The sequence below is a fragment of the Capra hircus genome, chromosome 6, assembly GCF_001704415.2.
Source record: "Capra hircus breed San Clemente chromosome 6, ASM170441v1, whole genome shotgun sequence".
NCBI classification, from domain to species: Eukaryota; Metazoa; Chordata; class Mammalia; order Artiodactyla; family Bovidae; genus Capra; species Capra hircus.
Window position 1 is genome coordinate 69,682,135 of NC_030813.1, and position 27,333 is coordinate 69,709,467.

The window sequence follows — 27,333 nt, forward strand, 5'->3', positions numbered from 1 at the left end:
CTCTCCCACCGGTCATCACTAGTTTGTTCTGAGTCTGTTCGTTTATCTTTTAGATTTCACATGTGATAACCTAGGATGTTTAAATACAAAAACAGTCACTTAATGAGCATGAAAAGGAACTGGGTGAAGATTGAATGCTTGGAAAATATCAGAGATTTATTCCTGAATGCTTTTCTGAATGTCATCCATTTGGATCCCAAGTGCTTCTTTGTTCAAATTTAATAAATGAGAGGTGACATTTCAAATCCATTTTTTTTAAAAATTCAAATATGATGCTTCTCAGAAGTTTCAGAGTCAAGTTTTCAAACACTCCCCCACTCCCTGCCCCAGCAGTTCATCCCATGTTCAGGAGTTTGTGGAACTTCAGTCACTTCCTAGCTTGCTGGTCTGGCAGCTAGAAGTCACATGGAGGTTACAGTTCACTTCAGACCTGCAATTAGGAGCAATTTACATGATTCAGATTGGAATGATAGTGCAGTAATAAAGTGGCGTTGTCAGCTGGTTAGAGCCAGGAAGGAGGAGTCAGGGTTATTTCTGTCCCAAGCTCCGTGTGTGACCCTGGGCAAGTCATTGTGTTGCCTCAGCTTTTCCAGCAGCAAAAGACAGGATCCCTGCAACTCAGCCAGTGCGGCAGCAGCACCTGTGAGGTACTGCGGCTGCCTCTTAAACCCTCTGGCATCTTTCAAAGGATTGTCAACAGCTTCTATCATTGCATTTTAAATCATGCATTTCTATGGCCCCAGTCCAGCATCTCTGGAATGTACTACCTGGGGAAAACGTGGGTTCTCCCTCCCAGGTGGATGGCTTACTTGCCCAGAGAGATATACTCTATTTTTTCCCTGGAAGGAGAAAAAAATGTTGAAATTCTGACTCTTCCTCTTATTCTGTCTCCGTCTTCCCTCTGTCTCTGTTTTAAGTTAACTTTCATTGGAGTATAGTTGCTCTACAACGCTGTGTTAGTTTCTACTGTTCTTCTCTTGATACTGTTAATCCTTTGATTTCACACATTCTAACACTGTACTTCTTCAGAGGTTTTGAAATTGGGCTGGTGGGTTGGTGTTTTGACTGAGGGGGAGGGGTAGAGGAAGAAGAATAAACAGGAGGGGGAAGGGGGGAAGGTGTTGACTCCAGTCTCTAGTTCTCCACATTGACTGGGTGCCTCCAGTCATCCGATACCTTGTAAAACAACCAGGGAGGGAAGGAGGAAAAATTCTAGTCACGGGTCCACAGGGCAGGCTCTGCATATTTCTCTTGCAATAGAGCTGGGTCCTCTCCCAAGCTGTCCCTGGCTGCTCTCCCGAGCTGTCCCTGGCTGCTCTAGACCACCGTCCCCACCTGGGAACTGCCTGCACTTCGTAGAGAGCTGGAAGCTTAAAAAAAATTCCCCATTCACGTTTTCATCCAATAGAAACTATGGTAGGTATGGCTACTCCTTTATTATTATCAACGACTACATAAAAAGAATAAGGCAGCAAAGTCTTTTATATGCCTGCCGGTGTTTCAGGAATAAGTACCGGTCCACCGGTTTGATATTCAACTAAGATACCCCTGCAAAACAGGCTTCTACCCTGGCTTGAGTGTCCCCCGAGACAGGAGGAGGCGCAGGGCCAGCCGCCAGCCTCATGAATCATCCAGGCCTGCCTACAGCTGCCTTCCATGTGTGTCAATCACCTTTGAAGGCGGCAGGTCCCACCTAGGTAGGGGGAAGCCACAAGGCTTCCCTGGTGGCTCAGAGGGTCAAGTATCTGCCTGCAATGCAGGAAACCCGGGTTCAATCCCTGGGTTGGGAAGATCCCCTGGAAAAGGAAATGGCAATCCTATGGACAGGGGAGCCTGGCGGGCTACAGTCCATAGGGTCTCAAAGAATAGCTCGTAACTGAGCAGCTAACACTTTCACAGAAAATATAGTAAAAGGAGGAGCAAGATTTCTGGGGAAAAGCATTTTCAGGAAGTGACAACAAGTCCTTGAGGTTAAGGGCTTCAGAGACACACAGCATTCTGCTCCTGTGCTTTGATGAATAAAAATAGAGAAAAGAAGTTCAACCAGGAGTAGAGATCATGGTCAAAAAAACAAAAAGAGTGGAGAAGTGTACAAAAGACAAAGGAAAAATAGGCCATTTGACTTGGTGCTCTTGGATTTAGAATAATCTTTGAAGTTTCAAAAAAATCAGTGTGGGCTTCATTATTCCATTAGGGCTGTTGTGTTATTATGGAAGTATGTCTCAAATACTGGTGAAAAGATATACATAATAATCATAAAAAACTACCATTGACTAAGTGCTTAGCTGGTGCTACTCACTGTTGTGAGCACTTTTTACAACGACACTGAGTTACATACTATTTGTGTAGACAATTGGAAAACCAAGGCATAGAGATATTGAGTACAGGCTAAAGGCCAGCACAGCCAATAAGTGACAGGGCCAGAGCAGTTTCATCCTCTGGGGGGAAAAATGTGGAAAGGGTTTGATTTCATGTTCCCTGGCAACTTCTTGGGCACTAATCAAAGTTCTTACCCATCCTCTATTTAGAAGGAAGTGCCTTGTAGAAGTAGCCCTGGGAAGTATAGTTTCTGGGAAGGACTATCTCTAATTACAAAAGAATTATTAATCTGGTTTACATATTGAGTATGTAGATGGATACATTTATACACGTATTTGTGAGAAAACACACCAGGAAATCCATCAACCCTGAGTGCATCCTCAAAATCGTATTTTGGGTTCTGTCAAACCAACCCAAGAAAGGAAAGCCAACTTGAGGGGCCCCTCCAGAGGGATCAGTTGTAACTCTCCACGACATCTTTTATGGTTCTCTCTCTCTAAAACTTTAACGGTTTATCCCTTAAAAGCTGCAAATGCTATCAGAAGGGCCATAATAGCCTAGAACTTTATACATTTGGATAATCGAGACTATGTAAAATTAAGTTCCAATGCAACCACTACCAAGTTATATAGTTTAGACCAGGTTTGGTAAGTACTGGACACACACTCAAAGAAGGCGATGGCACCCCACTCCAGTACTCTTGCCTGAAAAATCCTATGGATGGAGGAGCCTGGTAGGCTGCAGTCCATGGGGTCACAAAGAGTCGGACATGACTGAGCAACTTCACTTTCACTTTTCACTTTCATGCACTGGAGAAGGAAATGGCAACCCACTCCAGTGTTCTTGCCTGGAGAATCCCAGGGACGGGGGAGCCTGGTGGGCTGTTCTCAATGGGGTCGCACAGAGTCAGGCACAACTGAAGCGACTTAGCAGCAGCAGCAGCAGCCGACACACACTGCTCCTATATCATTCTCATCATTATTGCTAGAAGGCCTTCAGCTCAGAGGTAACCTAGGAATCTTCAAGACAGAGGTCCAAGCACAGCAACAATTTCTATCCTTGATTTGATAGTAAGTGGGAGGGATAATCAGGAAAGGATAAGATTGGTGTTGGCCGGTTCATTAGGCAAGATTTCATGGAGAATGGAACATGAATTAGACCTTGAAGGATATGGGGAGATTGTTGAGAGGGGCAGACAAATCCAGGGAGGGGCCTTCCCTGGTGGCTCAGTGGTAAGGAATCCACCTGCCAGTGTAGGAGAAATGAGTTTGATCCCTGATCCAGGAGGATCCCACATGCCTTGGGGCAACTAAGACCATGTCTGGAGTAAGAGAAGCCACCACAGTGAGAAGCCCATGAACCGCAGCTGAAGTGCCCCCTCCCTCTCTCTGAAACTGGGGATAAGCCTGTGCAGCAATGAAAACAAAGAAAAAAAAAAAGCCAGTGCAGACAGCAGGTGGAGACGGAGTGATCACAGCCTGTGAGTGCTGGGGAGGAGGGTGTGAGTGGAAACGAGGGAAAAGACGAGACAATAGAGTGTTCATCCTGCTGGGGTGAAGAGGAGCCATCCTCTGCTTGGCTTGCATGGGAAAGGAGGACCAGATGATAAAGAACCTCAAGGGCTGACTCCTCAGGTCTTCACATGACTTCCGGCTACTTCTCTCGTGATGATTAAACAGCGAAACGCAGAAAGAATAAAAAGGAATGGAGGAAGGAAGGAAGGGAGGGATGGAAGGGAAGAAGGAAGAGATAAAGAAAGGAGGGAAAGAATGAAGGAAGGCAGGAGGGAGCAAGAGAGGGAGGAAGAAAGAGAAAAAAATTCAGCATCTTGGGCATGGGTCATTTATTCAGAGCAACAGTATTTTCAGAATTGAGTTAAACTTCCATGATGTGCCATTTCAGCTACTATGTGATCATCTTTCTCATTAGAAGTAAGCCTCCTTTGCAGTCAACATATCCTGTAAACTTTGTTCTTTGGAGAGATGGATGGAACGCATTAGAAAGCTCTCTGAACTCAAGGTTGGGCCTGTCCTAGTTAGGCAGCCAGCTCACTTGGGCTTTTTGATTAGCCTGAATTATTTTATGTATCTTGACAGGGAAATCTATGGGGGAAAGGAGGTCTGTTTTTCAAAGCTCTTTCCTATTAGATCACCACAATGAAGGTTGGCATTCTCAAGGATTCTTCCTGGCAGAAAACTATTGTAAGACATTCCTGGCAAAGAACTGTTGCTAAGACAGTACCTCAAGATTCGTCAGAATTGCTTTGCGCCTGTTGGCTTCCTTTTTTTTTCATAGCATATTTGTAGGGTTGTCTAAGATGACTGAACGCCACAACAAAAGTGAACAAATTCCATCTGATTTTAATAAAATGCTATATACTTTAGCTGAAAGTATATCGCATTATGAGATGGAATTGCTGTACACATTCCATCATGTTGGCCTCAGTTTCTTTTTTGAACTAGCTTCAGTTCAGTTCAGTCACTCAGTCGTGTCTGACTCTTTGCGACCCCATGAATCGCAGCACGCCAGGCCTCCCTGTCCATCACCAACTCCCGGAGTTCACTCAGACTCACGTCCATCAAGTCGGTGATGCCGTCCAGCCAGCTCATTCTCTGTCATCCCCTTTTCCTCCCAGCATCAGAGTCTTTTCCAATGAGTCAACTCTTTGCATGAGGTGGACAAAGTACTGGAGTTTCAGCTATAGCATCAGTCCTTCCAAAGAAATCCCAGGGCTGATCTCCTTCAGAATGGACTGGTTGGATATCCTTGCAGTCCAAGGGACTCTCAAGAGTCTTCTCCAACACCACAGTTCAAAAGCATCAATTCTTCGGCACTCAGCCTTCTTCACAGTCCACCTCTCACATCCATACATGACCACTGGAAAAACCATAGCCTTGAACTAGCTTAGCTCCAAATATTTCATTGGTTAATCACAATTACTTAGCATGATATGAGTAAATAGAACCCAGAAGGGCAATTACAGAAAATAATAGTAATAATCACAAATATCAGCTGATGGGATAAATGCCATCTGGTTCTATATATGTGGAAGAGATTGCATTTCTCTCACAAACTCACAGCCCACGTGTAGTCTGGTTTGCAGATGAGCTTCTAGGATACTGGATGGATTTACAGTTGGGGGGCAGACACTGCTCCAGGTTGTGTGCTTTGGAGGTAAGAGGAAGTACATTAGCCACTGGAGGTGGCACATATTGTGTGAAGATTTCCTCCATGGACCTGCAGCCAGTGCATTCTTCTTTAGTAGAGAAAAAAAAAAAAAGACTTCATTGTTGCTCCCTCTATAAATGTTACAAGGCCTATATTCCACAACTGTAAATATCTGTGTTTATATGACTCCATTCTTACATAAACCAGGTGGGTTATTTAATTTTTTTGCTAATGGTTGTTGATATTTTGAAGGTTGCTGTGTCTGCCTTTCTTGGTTCCATCATTTGTGTGTTAGCTGCTCAGTCATGTTCAGCTCTTTGCAACTCCATGGACTGTAGACCACCAGGCTTCTCTGTCCATGGAATTTTCTAGGCAAGAATATTGGAGCGGGTTGCCATTCCCTTCTCCAGGGGATCTTCCCATATAGCTATTTAAAATTGACCCAATGTGTGTGTGTATGTGTTACTCAGTCGTGTTGGACTCTTTGCAACTGCATGGAATGTAGCCTGCCAGGCTCCTCTGTTCATGGGATTCTCCAGGCACAATACTGGAGTGGGTTGCCAAGCCCTCCTCCAGCGGATCTTCCTGACCCAGGGATTGAACCCAGGTAGCCTACATTGCAGATAGATTTTTTACCATCTGAACTATGAGGGAAGCCCAATTGACCCAGTACCATATGTTGAAAGTGTAAAATGTTGCCTCTCCTTTTGAACTGTGACCTCATTCTAAGGGAGTCCATGTCCTTGTGGATGACCCCTCTACATCCTTGACCCCGCCAACTCTAAGGACATTTACCTCGATTCCTATGAAGCTGCCCGTTTTCAGGGCTGCCACTTGCATCTTCTTATCATCCAAAAATCTTTCATTTCAAAAAACTCTGAGAATGTTACTCTCTTCTATATTCTTTTAACTGTTCAGATTTTCCACTCCCTTACTCAAATTTTGCTTTCATCTCTGAATGGATTGTACTCCTGGTCCTTGACTTCTGGAGCTCATCCAAGAATCTCTCTCTCTTCTGTTTTCACTTCAAGCTTGTCTGACCCAGATCCCACTTCCTTGCCTGCATCCTCAACTTCCCAATGGCCTGGTGGAACCAGGGCTCCAGCCTTCTCTCTTCCTATGAGCATGAGGGTTGGAGCCACTGTATCCATACGTCTGCAATGCCAGCCCCTCTAGTTGGTCTCTTCAGCAGTCCTGGTCCACCATGTCTCTTCTCTGCGGTCAGCCCACCTGCAGTCCATTTGCCTGGCCTGGCACACCAGGCTTTTCATGACCCTGGGCCCTGCCTGCCTATTATACCTCAGCAACATCTTTATAGCCTTTCCACCCTCAGAATACTGCCCGTGCCCCAGCCCCCATGCCCTAGTAACACTGTGTTAGAGGGGTCTGCCCTTGCCCCCCTCTCCACCCCAAAATTTCCACAAGAAAGTGGTTTCCAAAGAAAACTCCTGCCATACTTTGCCCTTCACTCACTCTGCCCCCTGCAAGTCCTTCAGTGGAAAAATAGGAAAGAACGACGGGCCAGCTCAGCTGCACTCCTCCCTTGGCTGTCTTGGTAGTTTTCCTCTGCCGCTCCATATGCTGAGTCTTCCCAGGGCAGGCTTCTGTTTGAGAAGACATCATGCCCAGATCTGCCCGGGCTGGGTGCCTTCAAGCTCTTTTTACCTTGTTCCACGTCTTGTTCTCCAGCTTCGCGATTACCATTTGAAAGGTGATATTTTGGCCTCAGTAATTACTCTTCAATTTTTCTCTAATCATTCCAAACTCAGGTGGGAAAGGGAAGCACTCTTTGTTGGGGACCCTCTTAGATACCCAAGAAAACCTGTGGTTCCCGTAACAACCAGGGTCTCTCACTGCTGGGCTCTTATTCATGCAACACCACCCTAACAGTTCTCACTCATCTGGCATCACCTGCATTGATGTGGTGCACTTTTAAATGCTCTCTTACAGGATCCTGGCAGAAACCCCAGGAGCTAACTCTACTTGACAGGTGAGGAGACTGAATGCCCCAAACTGCCCAGTGGGTTACAGGCAGACCCGACACTCAGGTATCTCTCTTCCCTCAGTTTGGGAAACCCCTGCTCTGTCTTCAGGGCTCAGCATAGTGCCACCTCCTTTATGGAACCTCTCCTCACTTTCCTGAGCAGACATCCATACCCGCGCTGTGCTCGCTGCATGCCCTACTCAGGCAGTTATTATCCTGATTATAATTTTTAAAAGATAGTCTTCTCTCTAGACAGCCAGCTAGGGAGCATGACTTCTCATAGACCTGCAGGACTTGGCCCAGTGTCTGGAAGGAACACTGCCCAGTGCCTTCAACAGACATTAGTCAAAAGAACTAGAGATGACTGTAAAACAAGTGGATGAATGAGGGAATTCTCACTGTTAGGTTACATCTGGAAGGATCCCTTCCTTCTCCTAGGAGTCTAAGCCTATGGACTTTAGAAAGGAGACTAACTTTATTACACTTAATTTTCACTGTAATGCCACAACCTAGACCTTCACGATTCATTCATTCAGATATTCAAAAAACGTATTAAACTGTTGATGTGCTAGTCACTGTCAAGGAGGAGAAGAATCTCAGTTTTCAGGAACTCCTCATCCATGAAGAAGCAGAGTTAAAGACGGAGGATTAAAGCCCAAGGTGGAGATTGCCAGGTATTCATACAGTTACAGGGAAGAGGAAGGGTGGCTTGTTTCTTCTCATTTAAAAGATCTAAGTTGTTAAAAACTTCTGCCCAAGTTCGCCCAACTGGTAATGACAGAGCTTACAATGGGGTGCAGGTCCATTTTAGTGCCCGTGACCTTCCCGGGCCCACATGGCATTGCCCTGGCCCTTTGCCAAAAAGGGGGCCCGTGAGAACAGGGGCCCATTGTGCCTCTAGGTTTGCTTCAGAGAATCTGGGTCTTCTTGGTGGTGGTGCTTTAGTCACGTGGTCATGTCCTGCTCTTCTGACCCCATGGACTGCAGCCTGCCAGGCACCTCTGTCCATGGGATTCTTCCAGGCAAGAATACTGGAGTGGGTTGCCATTTCCTTCTCCAGGGGATCCTCTTACACCTTAACGATTTTCACAAATGTAGATGTGGCTTGTCTTGAGTGGGTAGAAAAACTGCCTCAAATGTGGTCTTGGAGTTTCATGCCCACAGTCAGGTTTGGGTGGTACCTTGGGAAGAACCTGAAAAAGACCTGAGCTCTCATGTGACAGTAACATCTGTAACTATTTAGACAAATTTAAATTCCTTTCAAGTGGAATTGACAATGTTAGTAAACCCTTATTAAAGATTCCCTCCTTAAACTTCATAAGCTTTCAGTGTTGCATAATTTAAGTCCCACTTAGTTCTACTTTCTGTATATTCAATCCTCAGTAAATAAGATCAAATGACCATTTTCTTCACAAAACCTCCTTATACTTGCTGTCTTTTATGTTGTTTAGTAGAGTGCTCTGTCCAGGCCTAAGAGCCCAACTTCTTCAAATTTCTTCCTGATAAAGTTAAAATTTCACAATAACTAATAACCTACAGTGACTCATAGATACACACCCAAAATGGCCCAATAAGAGATGGAGTGGAAAAGGCAAAAACAAGAGGCAAAGCATGCTGCTGGTCCCTTTGGGTGTTGTAAGCATAGAAGAAGCCAGCGTCTAGATGGAGAAGTGTTTTCCTTCCCAGTGAAATTTTGCCTCCATCCAAGAGAGGGCAGGTCCTCAAAAGCGGGGTTCACTGCCAAGAATCCTGTCCTTCAATTCTCCAAAGTCAAATATAAGAAAGAATATCTTGAAAACTACTCACCATTAAAGCAGAGACAGCTGTTAATCTTCCAACAGAATCTCAGCAAGGGGCAATTCGTTTGGCTTTTCTCAAATCACAAGCAGGTGAAGATTTTCCTTCTCAACTTGGACAATGAACCTGGATGACTGCCTCTCTTTTCAGCCCTTCTTAGAGATGAATTTCCCTGGGCACCTGCTGCTAAGCCACGATGAGGGGTCTGGAATAAGTAAGGGCACTTCCTTGTGGCCATAAAGCCACAACAAGGTGGAGCCATGGACACAGGCTCGAGTGACATGGACAAAGGCATTTCCATGGCCAGTCCTGGTACCTCTGGCCCTAGGAGCTGCTGCTCCTCCCAAGGGCAGCATAGAAGCTGCACTTCCAGTTGAAGTTTAGATGATCACAGAGTAATGAATAGTTTCCCCTCCTACCAGTTATGAAAATGTGTTATCACTGTGGACTTATCCTCGAGTCCTCCACCCCTGGATGGCTCATCTAATCCCGCACTGGAAATGCTGACCTCAACTGCAACCAAGTGGCCAAAGTACAGGTGAGACAGCAGGAACTCATTCTCTCTAGGGTATGAGAATGTCTGAAAGATGCCTCCATTTAATTTTCAAATCCATTCAGCTTAGTTCCATGAATATTTATGGAGAGTTAAGAGCTAGAAGCAGTGATCCAGAGGCCCTGGATCACTAAGTTCCCCATTTGCCCTGTTGTAATTTGAGGCTTTGTCAATATCAGTACTGGCTATCAGCCTAGGGTGGCTAGACTGGTCCTTCCAGCTCAGCCTGTCCTCTTGAAGCAGCATGGTCCATGTGGCAAGGGAGAGGCTGCTTTCAGTCCTTTCTCCCACTTTCTCTGAGTTGCCCCAGAGGCTGACTGAAAGCACGTCTTTGGCAAGTCCTGCCACAGGTGTATTCCCACCTCTATGTTGGGTGACTCTCATTAAAGTGTCTCCCCAGGGTGGCCAGTCCTTCTTAGTGATTTGGCTGTACCTGGATCAACACTGATCATGTTCTGTCCACCCATCCATAAAGTCACAGCTGTGATTTTGGAGTGTGTGTGGCAGCAAGCCAGGCGGACTTCAGGATGCTTATTCGTCAATGTCATGTTGCTGCAGGGTTTTGGCAGAGGGGGCAGCAGTTATGTTGGGCACGTCCTGTCCTCATCTCTGCCACAAGAGAACACTGCACACACTAACTCCTATGAACTTGAAGTTGGAAGAAGATCTGTGACTCTCTTGGTCTATCCTCCACCCATCTTAAGGTAGCATCTTCTCCAGAATAAATGAACCAGGAACCACATGCCAGAGTTCACCAACAGGTCTGTTCCAAGTTCCAGTCTTCTCTAAACCAATTATTCTAAACTGGTTGCTATTATTTCTCCCTGCCCTGCTCCACCAGCCCCTCTCCTACAAATCTTCCTATTCTATAGCATCCAAATACTACCTACTGTCTTCACTCCTGCTTAAATGGCTGACTTCTGTTATCCTCCGCTGGAAGCGATCATATGAGATTTCATATAAAAGCAAAAGTAGGTTCTCATCGGGAAGCTGTAGAATTCTGCTGGTGTGATGGGAAGAGGAACAGAGTGAGAAACAGCAATCAGGGTCTGTTAATGCGCATGCCCAAAGAAATGGAAAGGAAGTTACCCTCCATAGTGATACAAGGATGGTTTCAAATATAACAAACTACTCTGTTGTCTGTGATTGTGACACCACTATTAGGAATTAGTCTGGGTCTTGTGAGAAACAGATGCCAGGATGAGGCTAAGCACGCAAGGACTTAATTAGGGAAGATACCTGTATGAGGCATAATAGGACAGGAGCCGAGAAAGTTTGGGAAAGCACATGGAAGAGCTTAATGATGTCTTTATTGACTAGATGGATAGATGAATGAATGAACAAAGTATTGGGTTGGCCAAAATGTTTTTCCATAAAACTTTTTTGGCCAGTTTCCCTTCCCTTGGGAAAGGGAAGGAGAAAGGAAGCATCTGGGTACAAAATGATATGAATTAGCAGAGTTGTTATTAAGTTGTAGGCAGGGTAGGTATTCCGCTGGTGTCCACCACGGGGCTGTAGTGGGTCCTTACTCCTAACATCTCTAATGATTGGTCAGGTCTATCCAGATTGGTTGATGCCTCTGCTGTACTGATTATTAAATATTTTGAAAATCAACCCAAGTACACGGACAATCATATTTGCCTAGAATATTCGGCAACATTTTCACAAATGGAAAGTAATTTATTTCTGATGGCCATTCACTGCAACATGGGGCCACCACACATATTAACAATTCTCACAGATGTTGGTAGTGCTGAAGTCAGGGGAGCTGCTCAAATCCATTTATTGTTCTATGAATTTGGTGGAGGGCAATTTATCACTTGAGGCTATGTCCATTCCAAGTTTCTGATGAGCTTCTGATTTTTGCTCTACTCTCCCTAGGAAAGAATTTATATTACTTTTCCCTCACCCTCCCACTAAAAATATACCAGCAACTACTGCTGGTGGACTTCTCTGTTCTCTTATCATAAGCCCAGGACATCCTCCTTAAACTGGAGAGTGTTTGAAGGAAAAATAAATGGAGACCAAATGATATGTGACCTGTTATTAAAGTTTTTATACTCACAACATACTGAAGTAATGGGCACGTGGTATTTGGGGGCAAACTGATAAACTGTCTAGACTTAAGCAGAACTAGCAGAGCCCATGTGGATGTAGGAACTGGAGAGAGGGAGATATAAGACAAAGGAACTCAGGACCCTCAGAGATTGTACCAAGGACTCTGAACTCTCGTGGGAGGTGGTACTGGGGTTCAGGCCAAGTTTAACTGGAACTCCAAACGGCATGTGAGCATACTTCATATCCGAGGTGTACTCAGTCTAGCTGGATTTGTTATTTCTTACACCAGAAATGAATTATAAATATCAGTCCAAAGGCAGAGACAGACTAATTTTTCTTTCTTTTAATTCCCTGAGACTGAAAATCTGTGTTCATGTCTGGAATGGGCCTGAACCGCTTGGGTGGGAAATAGCAGGTCATGGGTTACTTCTTCCAAGAAGAGAGAGATGCATGAGCAGGAAACTGGGAAAGATGATGCTTCGGGGGTATAGAATTCTGAGGTAAGTGACAAGTTTTCTTCCATGCAGTTAAACTCCCCTTCCAGGGTAATGGAGTGGTTCATTTTCTGACATAGGGCACAAGCTCTCTTTCTCTGAGTTCTAATTATTGCTTCTCTCCTGCATGGTAATGGCTTCACCCGCACGCCCTGGGCTTCCAGGTGGAGTCAGTGGGAAAGAATCTGCCTGCCAATGCAGGAGATACAAGATATGTGTGTTTGATCCCTGGGTTGGGAAGATCCCCTGGAGAAGGAAATGACAACCCACTCCAGTTTTCTTGCCTGGAGAATCCCCATGGACAGAAGAGCCTGGCGGGCTACAGTCCATGGGGTTGCAAAGAGTCGGACACGCCTGAGCACTACTACTATCCGACTATACAGCCCCTGAAAAGCATACTGTCTCTAGCTCGGAGTCTGCCCTGGCCTCCTGCTTACCTTTGGAAATGGCCCCTGTTGGTAAGCTGTTTTCAATGATTGGATTTGACAGTGGTGGAGTAGAAGGTAGGAGAAAGCCTTCCTCATGGTTCAGGTCTATGGAAGGAAGATAAGAAAGATCAGACTTCTCATGAGAAAGGAATAAAGCTTAAGGCTGCAGAGGAATGTCTTTAAAATGCTAGAAGGGGAAAATTGTCAATCCCCAATTCTATAGCAAATATGAAAGGAAATTGAGACTTTTTTTCAGAAAAACAAAGACCTAGATCATTTATTACTAACAGACATGAACTGCAAGAAAGTTTAAAGAGATTTCTTTAGGCAGAAGGAATATGATATGAGACAAAAACTTGGACTTACACAGCAAATGAAGGACACTGGAAATTGTAAGAATGAACTGACTACAGAACTCAGTACACCTAACGTCATTTTGGGAACACACCTGCAATCCAATCTGATTACACAGGCTACTTAATTTGCCTGAACTGCTCTGAAGGAAATCCAGCATTCTAAAGTATAAGGAGAATGGTTATTTATGTATGATTTGGGAGAAAAGGCAACTTAATTAAGGAAGAATGAGATTGAGACTAAGTTTATTAAAGGGCAAAGACATTTTAAATTGTGCATCAAATGTAAAAAATTAATAATAGAGATAAGAAAAAATTCAAGGAAGTAAAATGAGCATCGAAAATCTAAAGAAGAAAAAAAGGATTACATTTTAAAATCTATCACTTTAATAATTTGAAATTTAAAATAGAACCAGAACGATGTTTTGATAAGGACTTCTCTCATAGCTGAGTTGGTAAAGAATCTGCCTGCAATGCAGGAGACCCTGGTTTGATTCCTGGGTTGGGAAGATCCCCTGGAGAAGGGATAGGTTACCCACTCCTGTATTCTGGCTTGGAGAATTCCATGGACAGTCCATGGGGTGACAGAGTTGGACACGACTGAGTGACTTTCACTTTCACTTACAATGTTTTGATACAGAGCCATCCTTAAAAACACCAAAAACTTAAATAAACCCATTATATCTCTTTGGACTGTATTGGGCAATTCCATAGAAAAGAAGAAATAAGGACATATATGAACTGACATATATGAATTCTTTTTGTTTACAAAGTTAATGATATAGCATTTGGTATGTGCTAATTTCTATTCTAAGTACTTAAGAATGTTAAATAATTTAATTCTCTCAAATACCCTATGAGGTAAATACCATTATTATTTATGTCTTACAAATACAGTCAATGTCATACGGTAAGTTCGAGATTGAAAGTAGACATTTTCCTCTATTCTTTGCTTTTAATCTATGTGCCATACTGCTCCCACACACAATAACTGGAGAATACCCTACATTTCAAATATAGATAATTTTCATTACTTTTTATGTCTATAGAACATTTATAAAGATGATCATATAGCTGGCTACAAAAAAAAGCTTCAGAAATTCAAAAAATAAAGATTTTATAGGTCACATTATCTGATCCTAATTCAATTAGTAAGAAAAAAAATTATCAAAAGATGACCAAAAATTGTCTTCTTGAAAATGAAGAAATAGAAAACAATTAAAGAAATCAAAAGGGAAATTACTGACCTTCTTTCACTAGGAAGGCCTTTTGACTGTACAATTTTTCTACTCTAATTTCATAGAGTTGTAGCAATTTTACAGTCAAAAGGCCTTCCTTGTGAAAGAATAAAGATGAGAAGTAAAGAAACTAAGTCTACATTCTAAGAAATTAGAAAAATAACAATAAAGAATGATTAATAAACTTTGGCCACCTCATGTGAAGAGTTGACTCATTGGAAAAGACTCTGATGCTGGGAGGGATTGGGGGCAGGAGGAGAAGGGGACGACTGAGGATGAGATGGCTGGATGGCATCACTGACCCGATGGACATGAGTTTGAGTGAACTCCGGGAGTTGGTGATGGACAGGGAGGCCTGGCGTGCTGTAGTTCATGGGGTTGCAGGGAGTCGGACACGACTGAGCGACTGAACTGAACTGAACTGAACTGAATAAAGATAAAATCTTAATAGAAAGGAGAAAAGTAATAAAGTATATAAATAAATTTAAAATCTTATTATATTAAAATTCTATCCACTTGATAAACAATCTAATTTTTTAAAAGAAAAAAAGCAAAATTATAAAAGATCAGAAAATAGAAAGATCAAATATTAAAATGACCAAGAGTATTAAAAGAAAATATAATTTAAAACTTTATGGCAACAAATTTGAAAACTGTAGAAAACATTGGAAAAGAAGAGGAAAAATGATCTATTTTTGCAGATGATATGATTGTAAACTTAGAAAACCCAAAGGAATCTGGCAAAAATCTCCTAGATTTAAGAGAATTTTGTAAAGTAGACGGATCCAAAAATATGCAAAAAACAAAAATCATTAACTTTTCTCTACTCTAGCAATAAAATAGGAATGGAAAAAAAAATGTTCAAAATCAACCCCTATGGAATACTTAGAAATAGATACCAAAAAAAAGGAAATAACAAAATCATACTAAAATATGTATGTAAAAGGAGAAATGGACAGACATGCCATATTTTTGGATGAGAAGACTCAATGCCACAAAAATATTCCCTCAAATTGTGTATGTATTTCACTAAAACTCACAGCAAGGTGGGTATTTTGGTTTGTTAGGCTTTGGCAATTAAATAAGATGATTTTTATCATTTCTAGAAAACAAATGAAATACTGAAGAAAAAGTAAGTAATTTTAGAAAAGTAAACATGGGGCAGAGACTTCCTCACCAGTTATTAGAACTCTCTAGAAAGCCACTGTATTCAGATAAGTACCTTATTTGATCCCAATTTTATTGTATATCTAAAGGTACAAATGGATGAGTAAAATGTACCAGTAAAAATATAAAGGTAAAGCAAAGCTCTTGCAAGAAGGATCTAGATTATATGTACTATATTGTGCAGGAAAACTTTCCTGATCAAAACTGAGAAGTCAAATCCTATGAGAGAAAAGGCAGGCATATTTAACTCTAAAATGATAACTTTAAGGCAAAGCTATTGTAAAAATATCATTGACCATAGTAGGTTTGCAGAAATACATATTGTGTAGATAGTTTATTCCATTTTTATAATATACAAGTATTTCCTGTAATTTGACAAGAGGAATGAGAACAAACAAGTAGGAAAACGGGCAAAACATTACAAATGGGCAATTCGTTGAAAAGCAAATCCAACGGCTGAGAAGCACGGAACGATGTCCAAGCTCACCCGAAGTGCGGGGAATGCAAATTAATGATGGGATTGCATTTTGTACCGACCAGATTTTCTAAAACTTAAAAGATCTGAAGCACTTCTTGCTGGCAGGGTTGTAGGAAAGGGATCACTTTCATAGTCAGAATGAGCAATGCTAGAGCCTCTCGGGGAAGCGGCACTGCAATACCTACTGAAACTTAAAATACACATACTTTTCAGGCCAGCAATCTTCTTCCTGGGAAACACTCCAATAGATGTAGTTGCTAGAACCTAAGGATTTATATAAAGTGTTTTTTTCAGAAGGGGAGGATTGTGTTAGTTCTTTTTTGCAAATTGTCTCTGAAAGCTGCAATGTTTCTGGCAATAGGAAAGTGATTGAATGAACTATAGGGGAGCCCTGTGTTCGAACAACACGGCTATCAAAAAGAACGACAGAGTTCTGCTAGTTGACAGGAAGTTTCAGAAAGTATTATTGACTGAGTAAAGCACAATGCAGGAAAAAGAAGGGTAATATTTTTCTGTTGTTGTCAAACAATGATCAGAAAGTGCATGTGTGTGTAGGCATACATTTTTATATGACTGTACGGTCATCAGCAAAAGTAGGAAATATACATATTAGATTATTAATATCAGTTATCTGTGTAGGTGGGTGGGTTGGGAATTGATGCATATGCATGTAAGACAAGAGGAGGCACCAAGTCTATAAAAAGGAAAACAAGCAAAAAGACCACCCACACAACCACACACCTATGGTTAAACTGATCTCATACATGCATTTGTGAAAATACATGAATGTGTATTGTTCAGACATAAAGACCTCACCCAGCCAGTTTGAAGGATTCTGTCTCCCTGTTAACTTCTTCCTTTCTAGGAACACTGGTTGTTCATTTGTACCCCTGCACCGACACATTCCTCAGGAAAGAATTTCTGCTTCTGGGATTCCCATTTTTAATCCAAAGACTTACGAAATGCACCCCACTCTAGTATTCTTGCCTGGAAAATCCCATGGACAAAGGAGCCTGATGGGCTACAGTCCACGGCATCACAGTCAGACATGGCTGAGCGACCAACGCACCCCTCGAGGCATAGTGTCTCATCTCAGAAACAGCACTCAGAAAGCCTCCAACATCCTTCTGGAAATGCATATCCTTTGCGGTTTCTACCTCTGTTGCTTTTTGTCTATACTTCCTTCTGTGAAATGACTCCTAGGTTAACCTTTGTAACTATAGCAAATGACACAATTTGGGGCCGCTTCTCTAGGAGCCTCAGGCCATGGTTCTCTCCCCACAACAGAGAAGCAGAAAGTGAAGGTACTGGAAAATGACTAGTTGCTCTTTAGATCATAAGTCCAAGAACTTTGAAGTAGTCTAAATTGTGAACTTCTTCAGCATCAAATATGAGGTAAAATACAAGAAGCCAAGAAAACGAACCGGAGCTACTATTAGGCGGCCTACGCTGTTGACTGCCCCCTGGGTGTGTACAGAACGCTTACTGGTTTGACATTCCGTGCTCACATCTGTCTGCCTCCCTCCGCCTCCTCGTGGCGGAGCAATTTCCTTCACTTCAAAGGAAGCTCCAGGTGCAGGGAGGACCCCAGGCTGTGGCCCCGCCTCCAAATCTGGCTCCTCTTCTTAATGAAACATGTCCTCTCTTCATCTTATCCCAAGTTGACTTCTGGAGCTATTCCTCAATGCATTCAAACGCTTTTGAACTCTGAGAGTAAAAAAGAAGTGTAGTTTTCTTTTTCCCTCAAGTCATTGATTCTAACTTTGTCATGACATTTCAAACTGATGAACTGCAGAAACAGCAGGAATAATTACACATGCCACTGAAGAGAACAGGACACAAGTTGAAGAGAGGTGAATGAGCTGTGGGAGATTAGTCTTAGGCCTTTAACTTTTGGGGTGGTTTGTTATGCAGTAGTTAACTGATGCTGTGTCCAACCCCCTTGCAATATGATATGCTTCTCCCAGTGAGAATTAGGGACCATGTCCCCACCCCCGTGAATCAACCTGCTCAGGCCTCAGGATGTTGTGGGAGTTCCAGAGCCTAGGCACTGAGAGGCTTGGCAGCCTCCACTCTTACCCTCCTGGGACCCTGTGATGGCCATGCTGTTGAGAATCTCAGGCAAGTCTACTGGTGAATGAAAGGCTTTTGGAAGAGAACAGAGGCTCTCACCAATGGGCAGCACCAACTCCCTGATGTGGGAGTCAGGCCATCTCAGACCTGGCAGCCGAAAGCAGGCTCACGAGTGATCTCAGGCAAAATCCACAGTGGAAGAGCTCAGCCAACTCCCAGAATTATGAGAAATAACAAAGGGTTGTCGGTTTAGTCACTGAATTTAAAGCAGTTTATCGTAACAGCAATAAGTGATGAAGATAGATGCTTGGATATTTTAACTGTCTATCTTTTATTTCTCTTTTTCTAGTGTTCTGTGTATAATGGGGCTCCTTTTAAATATTTTTCCTTAGAAATCTTGGAAAATACATTCTCTTCATGGATGCAAATAACCCCTAAGTACCATGCATTTAAAAGTTCCTTAGAGACAGATGATTCTAAAGGCAAGCCGTACATCTTATGTGTCTGTGCTCCAGTATCCCATACCCAGAACAGCACCATGTGACCCATGGATGGTCAGCGTTTGTTGACCAAATTAAGTGTCTCGTGAGACACCTGTTGCTGCTTTCATCTCATTTTCTTAGTGTTTGCATGTGTCACTGAACAAATGGTGACTTGTGGTTGATTTGGCTTACCTGAACAGCCCAGCAGATGATCGCTTGTTGCTTCACTTTTCCACATAGAAAGTTCTCATAGTTGCCAGGCTGGAGGAAGTGAGCCCGTCTCCACTTGGTGGCGGAACTGATGTCATTGGACCAGAGTGTTCTGACTATGGGCTTCCCTGGGAGCTTAGTTGGTAAAGAATCTGCCTGCAATGCAGGAGACCCAGGTTCAATCACTGGTTGAGGAAGATCCCTTGGAGAAGGAAATGGCAATCCACTCCAGTATTCTTGCCTGGGAAATCCTATGGATAGAGGAGCCTGGTGGGCTTATGGTCCGTGGGGTCACAAAGGGTTGGACATGACTCTGACTATAGTTACTGGTGGCAGGAGCAGCAGCTAAAGTTTATTGGCACTTATCAATATATCAGTCATCACACTATTCACTTTACATAAATTAGCTAATTGAGTTATTAATTCATTATTATTTCCATAAGGCAACTGAGGCACAGATGGACTAATTTATCTGCTCAAGCTGGCATAGTTACATGGTAAAGTCTTAGCTTTCCTGCTTTTAGCAAACATTCTGGCTTTTTGTAGCTAAAATGGTTACAGCAGAAAGGTTTAAACTAAAGAATATTAAACATAGTAATTTGTAAAAGTTATCTAACAAGAAATCACCTATAAATGACAATCCCCAAAGTTGTAAATATCACTGTACTTCTCATTAGTCAAGAGCAAGTATTACTGACAGCATTACTGCAGTTGTACACAGAAAGTTTTACAACATATAAACTAATACAAAAAATAGCATTATATGAGAACTTAGCTTTAAAGGTATTCGCACTATTTTGAAGTGACCAGCCTTGTAAAATGAAATGACCAGAGAATAAGACAAGATACAATTTAAAAAAGAACAAAGCATTTCTGAGACCTCACCTCTTGTAGGGAAGAATCTGAGTCGTATTTCAAAGCTCCCTGTTTCCTTGAAGCAAAACCACAGCTTTCATGTTTGGATGTTACAGCACTAAAAAATGGCTCAATAGGCCAGACTAACCTGTGTTAGCAACTAGAATAATCACCAGAAAAGAAAATTTACTTTGGGATTTAAGATGATCAAAACTGATTACTTTTCAAGAGGCTTAGAAACCCAAAGCTGTAAACACAGCTGGGGAAATACTTGAATGTGGGTCCATAAAAACTCCAGTGAATAATCCATCCTTCTGCCTCATGACGTGGACACTACACCCCATACATGAACCTATGGGGAAGCAGTAAATATTTTTATACAACCTTGTTTGTGAAGAGAGGAGAAAAATGTATAGACATGCCCACCCACATCTTTGATGTCTGTAAAGTAAATATCTTTCTTGTTTTATTGAAGTAAAGGCTAAAGGATTACATTCAGCCCAGCAAGTAAATTGTAGCACAGGAATATTATAACCAAACTTATAAAAATTGGATTTATCTTCTCAAAATTTAGAGTGCCAATAGGATTATTTTTATTGGATGAAAAATCACTGTTTTACTATTTTTTGACCAAAAGTTAATAGAACTGGGGCCAGTTTTCTCTACATAGGATAATTTGGACCTTTCTGTCCCCAGGAGGATAAACATCTATTAGTATATATTAACAATGAACATCTCTGGTAGTATGATTAGGAGTGTTCGCTATTTACTTCTCTTCGCTTTTTGTTGTTTTTTAAAATTTTCAAAAAAGCTATATTGTTGTTTTCAAAAGAGCATATATAAGAGCATATTTTTTATAATAAAAAATTACAATTTTTAAAAGCAATCAACCTAGTTAACTTACTGATAGACATTCCTGCAATATTTAAATAATTTGCTCTTAACTACATTGCCTACCAAATAAATCCTTGTCTTCAGCTTATTTAAAAACAATTTTCCCTTTCCAAAGAATTCTTATGATCAATTTTCACTGGTATCTAGAAATTTATATCTAGGCTAAGAAAACTTTGACATAGGACTTGAGCCTTGAAAAAAAATTGACTATGAAGAGGAAAGAAATTATGCCTTAAAAATTTCTTTTTCAGATGACTTGCTGTGTAGTTCATTAGCAAGACACACAAAAAGTACTTTCTAAAATAATAATGGTCCAGAACCTTGCTCTTTGAGATAACAAGGCTCTGTTTTTGCAGGTGGCCTTCTACTCAAAGAACAAAAACTGGAAGCATCCATTGAATTGCCCTGTTTACATGTGTTGAGTCATGCTGATGGAACAGAGCTAATCAAGTCCTGGGTATAAAGCCCTTTATGTAAAGGAAAAGGACCAGCTTCAGATTCACTAACCCCAGATGCAAATACTTTCATGTGTCTTGACAAAGCCTTGAACCCAGTGAGGAGGACCTCGGAGGCAGATCAGGCCAATCCAAGGATCATGTGAGCCACAAATGAGAGCCACCTACAGAATTTTAGATTTTCTAGTGGCCACATTTTACAAGGGAAAATCAAACAGGTAAGTTAATTTTACCATTATATTTTATTTAACTAAATGTCTCTAAAATAGAATCATTTCAATTTTTAAAATGTACTTTCAATTGCAGTGTGCATTTCACCCTTACAGCACAGCTCACTTTGGACCAGCCACATTTCAAGTGTTCAAGAGCCACACGTAACCAGTGGCTATCTTATGGGACAGTGCCACTCTAGGATGAAAACGTTTTTCTCACCAAGTAGGATTTTAGCGTCTTAAATAATTTTTTATGTTGAGATATAATTCACACACTGAAATTCATCCTTTTAAGCATACAATCCAATGCTCTTTATTATTATCACAAGACTGTTTGTTACCACTCTTTATCACCACTAATTCCAGAACATTTTCATCATTCCCCAGAGAAATTCCATGCCATTATCAGTCACTCCCCATTCCCCTCTTTTCCCAGCCCCAGCAGGGCATTCTGTCTCCATGGACTTGCCTCTTTTGGACATTTTATATAAATGGACTCATTTATACAATATATGTGGCATTTTGTATCAGACTTCTTTCGCTTAGCATAATGTTATCAAAGCTTTATCCATGTTTTAGCATGTATCAGAACCTCACTCCTTTTTAAGGTTGACTACTCTTCCCTTGTATGGATATATACTACATTTTCTTTAACTACATATTCATCAATTGATGGGACTTTGGGTTCTTTTCACATTTTAGCTACTATGAACAATACTATTATGAACATGTAAAAGTTTTTGTGAGATCATATGTTTTCAATTCTACCTGCTGCTGCTAAGTTGCTTCAGTCGTGTCCAACTCTGTGCGACCCCATAGATGGCAGCCCACCAGGGTCCTGCATCCCTGGGATTCTCCAGGCAAGAACACTGGAGTGGGTTGCCATTTCCTTCTCCAATGCATGAAAGTGAAAAGTGAAAGTGAAGGCGCTCAGTCGTGTCCGACTCAGCGCCCCCATGGACTGCAGCCTACCAGGCTCTTCTGTCCATGGGATTTTCCAGGCAAGAGTACTGAAGTGGGGTGCCATCGCCTTCTCCATCAATTCTATCTAGGAATGGAATTTCTGGGTCAAATCAAAACACTATGTTAAACAATTTAAGGAACAGCCAAACTGTTTTCCAAAGTGTTTGAACCATTTTACATTCCCACCAGCAGTGTATGTAGGTTCCAATTTCATCAATGTGTGTTATTATCCACTTTCTTATTACAGGGCTTCCCTGGTAGCTCAGATGGTAAAGAATCCACCTGCAGTGCAGGAGACCCAATTTGATCCCAGTGTCAGAAGATGCCCTGAAAAGGGGGATGGCTACCCACTCCAGTATTCTTGTCTTGGAGAATTCCATGGACAGAGGAGCCTGGTGGGCTATAGTCCATGGGTTGCAAAGAGTTGGTCATGACTGAAAGACTAATATTTTCACTTTTTTTTTTATTATAGCCATCATGATGAGTGTGAAGTATAAATCTTTTTAACAAATGTGAGGTTAGCTAATGTTTTACAGATTAAAAATTTGAAAACTGTGCTTACAAAAATGCAACAGGAGCTACTGTATTCCTACAGATTTCAAAGAAGAGGGGTAAAACTCACATTTGCCAAGTTTACTTGTAAAGTGAAAGTATTAGTCACTAAGTCATGTCCGACTCTTTGTGACCCGTGGACTGTAACCCACCAGGCTCCTCTGTCCGTGGGGATTCTCCAGGCAAGTATATTGGAGTGGGTTGCCATGCCCTCCTCCAGGGGATCTTCCCTAACCAGGGATTGAACCTGGGTCTCCCGGATTGCAGGCGGATTCTTTACCTCCTGAGCCATCAGGGAAGCACATTTTAGCTTTGCTAAGAAGCTATTTTATTCTCTCTGCACCATCAGCAAGTGAGGTGAGTTCTTTTAGCAATGACAATTAATATCTGTGATTCCTGAGTGTTTTATATATATTATATACATATATATTAGCTCAATGAATCCTCACATTGGCCCTAGCGGGGTAGGTGCTAGAATTACCATCTTCACTTTATGGATGAGTACTCTGAAGCCTGAAGATGTTAACTAATTGCTCAAGATTCCACGGCTTAGGGTCCATGCTTTTAAGGCAGTAATTTGCTTTATCTCATTTGTTAGTACTACTTGGTAGGAAGTAATCCGTGATCTCCTCTAGACCAGTGGTTCCCAAAATGTGGTCCCCGGACCAGCTGCGTCTGCATCACATGTGAGTATGTTAGAAGTACAAACTCTTGGGCTCTAGTCCAGAATTACTGCATCACCAACTCTGAGGGTGGGATCCAGCCATTTCTGACTCTACAAGCCTTCTGTCATTTTGATGCATGTGAATATTTGAAAATCACTGATCTAGAGCAAGAATGTTATAGGATCACAGTTTATAAATAAACCCCTATGAGTCAGATACAGTGGCAGGAGTCTGATGATTCTATCTGAGACTTCAATACTGAAAAAGACATCAATGTCCTTCCAGGATTTAGAATCAAGTGAATTTGATAGAAGGGTAGCTCAGTGTTACCTTATAGTAAAGCTAGTTCTAAATTAAGGTATGCACATGATGTTCCTGGAGAAGGCAATGACACCCCACTCCAGTACTCTTGCCTGGAAAATCCCATGGACAGAGGAGCCTGGTAGGCTGCAGTCCATGGGGGCGCTAGAGTCGGACATGACTGAGCAACTTCACTTTTACTTTTCACTTTCATGCATTGGAGAAGGAAATGGCAACCCACTCCAGTGTTCTTGCCTGGAGAATCCCAGGGATGGGGAAGCCTGGTGGGCTGCTGTCTATGGGGTTGCACAGAGTCAGACACGACTGAAGCGACTTAGCAGCAGCAGCAGCAGCATGATGCTCCTCCCAGGGAAGAGTGAGAAAGCTTCCTGAAGGAAATGCCTTATTGAGCTTCCAATAAACTTAGAAAGCCACCAATTTCAGGTTATTCAAGTATTTTGGTTACCCCTGTTACTTTCAGGAGAGAATCTAAATTCTATAGCATGACTTTTAAAACACTTTACTAACCAGCTCCTACTTCTGTTCCCACCTTATCTCTCCTATAGCCCCTGCTACTCAAAGGGGGCCACAGAGCATACTGACATCGCCTGGGAACTCCTTAGCAATGCAGAGTTTCAGAGCTCACTCCTGACTACAGAATCAGAATCTGCATTTGAGCAAGAACTTCGGGCGATTTGCATGTATAATAAAGTTTCAAAAGTACAGCTCCAGCTAGTGGGAAGGACCAAGCCATTCTCCTAAACTGTCCAGTTATATCCCCTGTAACACCCTCTGTCCGGAATATCCTTCTATCCTTTGGCTCCTCTGACCCATAGAGAAATTGGACATCCTTCCATGACAGCACCAGACTGCAGTCGTTTATTTATCTGTTTGTCTTTAGTACTAGACTGAGAGTTTCTCAAGATCAGGGAGCTCATTTTATTTTTCTCTGTAATTTGCAGAGATTCAGGTCATACTGGCCTTATTGGACATAATGGGTCTAGACAGAAAGTTAGAACAACAGGGGACTGGGAAGTGGCCAGGGGTTAATCCAATTCCTACTTTTGAAAAGATCACATTATGAGCTCTCATTCTACTTTGATTTCCCAGATCTCACCTCAAAAGACAGAGGCCGTGACATGACAGGAAATGAGCACGGGGTTAAGAGCTGGGCTCTGAATACGATGCTGATCTGGGGTGAATCACTGTGGTCCTTTCCTTTCCCCTTCTCGGGCTCTGTCCCTTCATTAATAAGTGAGGGAGTTGGACTCAGAAACCCCCTTGGTCTTCCCCTGCCCCGCCATAGATCGCTTTAAACACTTTAAATATAAAGTTATAATATTTCTGAGATATTAATGCCATCTAATGCAAGCGACTTTGGGAAATGCAGGTTTTATTTAAACAGGCCTCTGAAGGATAATCAGTTTTCAAAATCTCTTTCATAGGCGAGTTACACTAAGTTATATGCTTTCCCTATTTCCCCAGACATTTTCTTAAATCACGGCTTATTGTATTTTTAGTTTTTCATGAAAAGGAATCTATTGAATGGAATCTGATTCAGAAAGACCTAGGCGTATTGCAAGCCAGGAAGAGTGGATTTGATCAAGAAAGTTGGCATTTGCAATAAACCCAACTTTGTTCTGAGTGACTAAGTTCCTTACAAAACTGACTAATGCCTCAACGAGTGCGTTGATTGGAAAATACTGACAATTTTCAGAACACTAGCCTTGCATGTTAATGGCCCGGTGTTGTGGGAGGGAACAGTGAAGCACTGTTGGCACACACTGGGCTGTTCTCACACATGGAGACTGCCAACCTGGCCGGCCTGGGCAGACTGGGGCTCCCCTTGTTTCTCCACTGCTCCCCCACCCAAGGGCTGGCAAGGGACCATTATCTCTCACTCTGACATCTGAAGAGAGAATCTGAATGCCAGGAAGGAAGTTTTCCAAATCAGTATAAAAACAAAATCCTCTTATTACAACAGGATCCAGTAAAGAAAACACAGAAAGATGCTCATGAGAAGGAAAAGGTTTAAAAGTGTAAATGAAAATTTTCTGAGAAAATCAAATACCTCTAGCACAGCACAGTTTCTTGCATTTGCTGGGGAAAAAACAGAGTGACTGAGTAGAGCTGTCTTGCCAGAAAGATCCCTCACCCTCGTCTATGTTATAGGACTTTAAAAATCTAATTTAACTGGAAATCAGCAGCATTTTCTTTCACAATTTCATTTCTCTTAGAAGTAAACTGTTATTCTTTGGGAGGGGAGTTTTCATGAGTTTTGCCTAGGGGTGAATATGGTTATACAATAAAGAGGGAAAGAGCTTGTCCTTTCATTAGCCAGAGATTAAGGGATATGGTGTATGGTGGTATTTAGTCTTAAAAAGCTTTAATAACTTATCCAAACTTGGGGCTGAAAGAGATTTCAAAATGGTGTTCTGATGTCACCACTCAGGATCCAACATTCTAGAATCGTATGGCGAGAAGATATCCAGGCCAGCCACTGCGAATGCCTGACTTAAACAAGGGTTAACTTCATCTCCATTACACCAGAGGGTGGAAGGGGAAGAGGTCTGACTCCATAGAACATGAATAAAATGTCATTTCAACCCATTGAATTCTCAACTGAAGTAACACGGGTGTGTTTCATTTCTGCTAGAGCTACAGAGAATGTATACCTATCCAGACATGTATGTGTAGTCCTCCTCAGAGTCCTCAGACACAGTCCAATGAGGTAGGTCTTCTTTGTTCCCATTTTATAGGCAAGTGAACTGAAGCCCTGTGGCCTTATAACGTTCCCATGGTTGCTCAGCTAATGAGCAGCAAAGCCAGAATCTAAACCCAGTTCTCTTTGCACCTGGAGTACAAGTTATACATTTTGAACTTCTTTCATAATAGTTTAAATGACAGTCTTGCATTGAAAGGTCTATCTGTAGATAGTTACTCATCAAAGGAATATACGTTTTCCTGATTTCCCGGTTACTTGAGTAACCTATGCTCATACCTCTGCCCTCTCCTCTTCCCTCTGAGAACGGGGCTCTCCTGTTCTCCTTTCCTTGAGAACCTTCAGGCTCATCTTCCTACTGGCTGTCTCCTCTCGACACACTCATATTCCAGCTACCTCTATGCTGAATAATTCTTGACTCTTCTGTACCTTTTAATAATGATCCTAGTTCTGCCCTTTCCTCAATAAGTAAGCTCTTTTGCTTCAACTTCATGGCCCTCACAACAACCCCCAGCCCAGACTCTGCTAAAGCTGCGTCCTCACGGGCACTCATAATCTTCAACCACCACACCTGAAGGCCTTCCCTAGCTGTCCTTCGCCTTGACCCTTCTGCAGCATCTGGCCCCGCAGACCATCCCCTGCTTGGAATCCTGCCTGTGCACATTAGACACACAAAAATTTATTAAATGACTGGTTAAAAATATATTCAAAGATTTTAAAAATTCTTAAATACAATGTGCATATGGTTAACGATCAGAAAAAATTTTTATACATAAACATCCTTCTATATTTTTAAAGAATTCATAAGAAAATGATTCTAGTTAAGGAAACTGCCTGACATTTCAGCAACAGCCCTCTTTCATAGAGTAAGGAATAAATTCAATTGGTTTTAAAAAAGATTTATATGTTTTTG

At 42.0% G+C, this 27,333-nt stretch overlaps 1 protein-coding gene across 3 annotated transcripts in view; it reads right to left on the reverse strand.

The window, feature by feature from the left end:
- LNX1 (ligand of numb-protein X 1) overlaps positions 1-27,333 on the reverse strand; it is a 190,486-nt gene that overhangs the window by 134,590 nt on the left and 28,563 nt on the right. The window contains exon 1 of one of the 3 annotated variants that reach the window (XM_018049456.1): positions 9,278-9,292. The exons of the other annotated variants lie outside the window; for them this stretch is intronic. The gene's annotated coding sequence lies outside the window, so the exon portion shown is untranslated. Of the gene's footprint in view, positions 1-9,277; positions 9,293-27,333 lie in introns of those variants that run through there. 3 annotated transcript variants of the gene reach the window in all.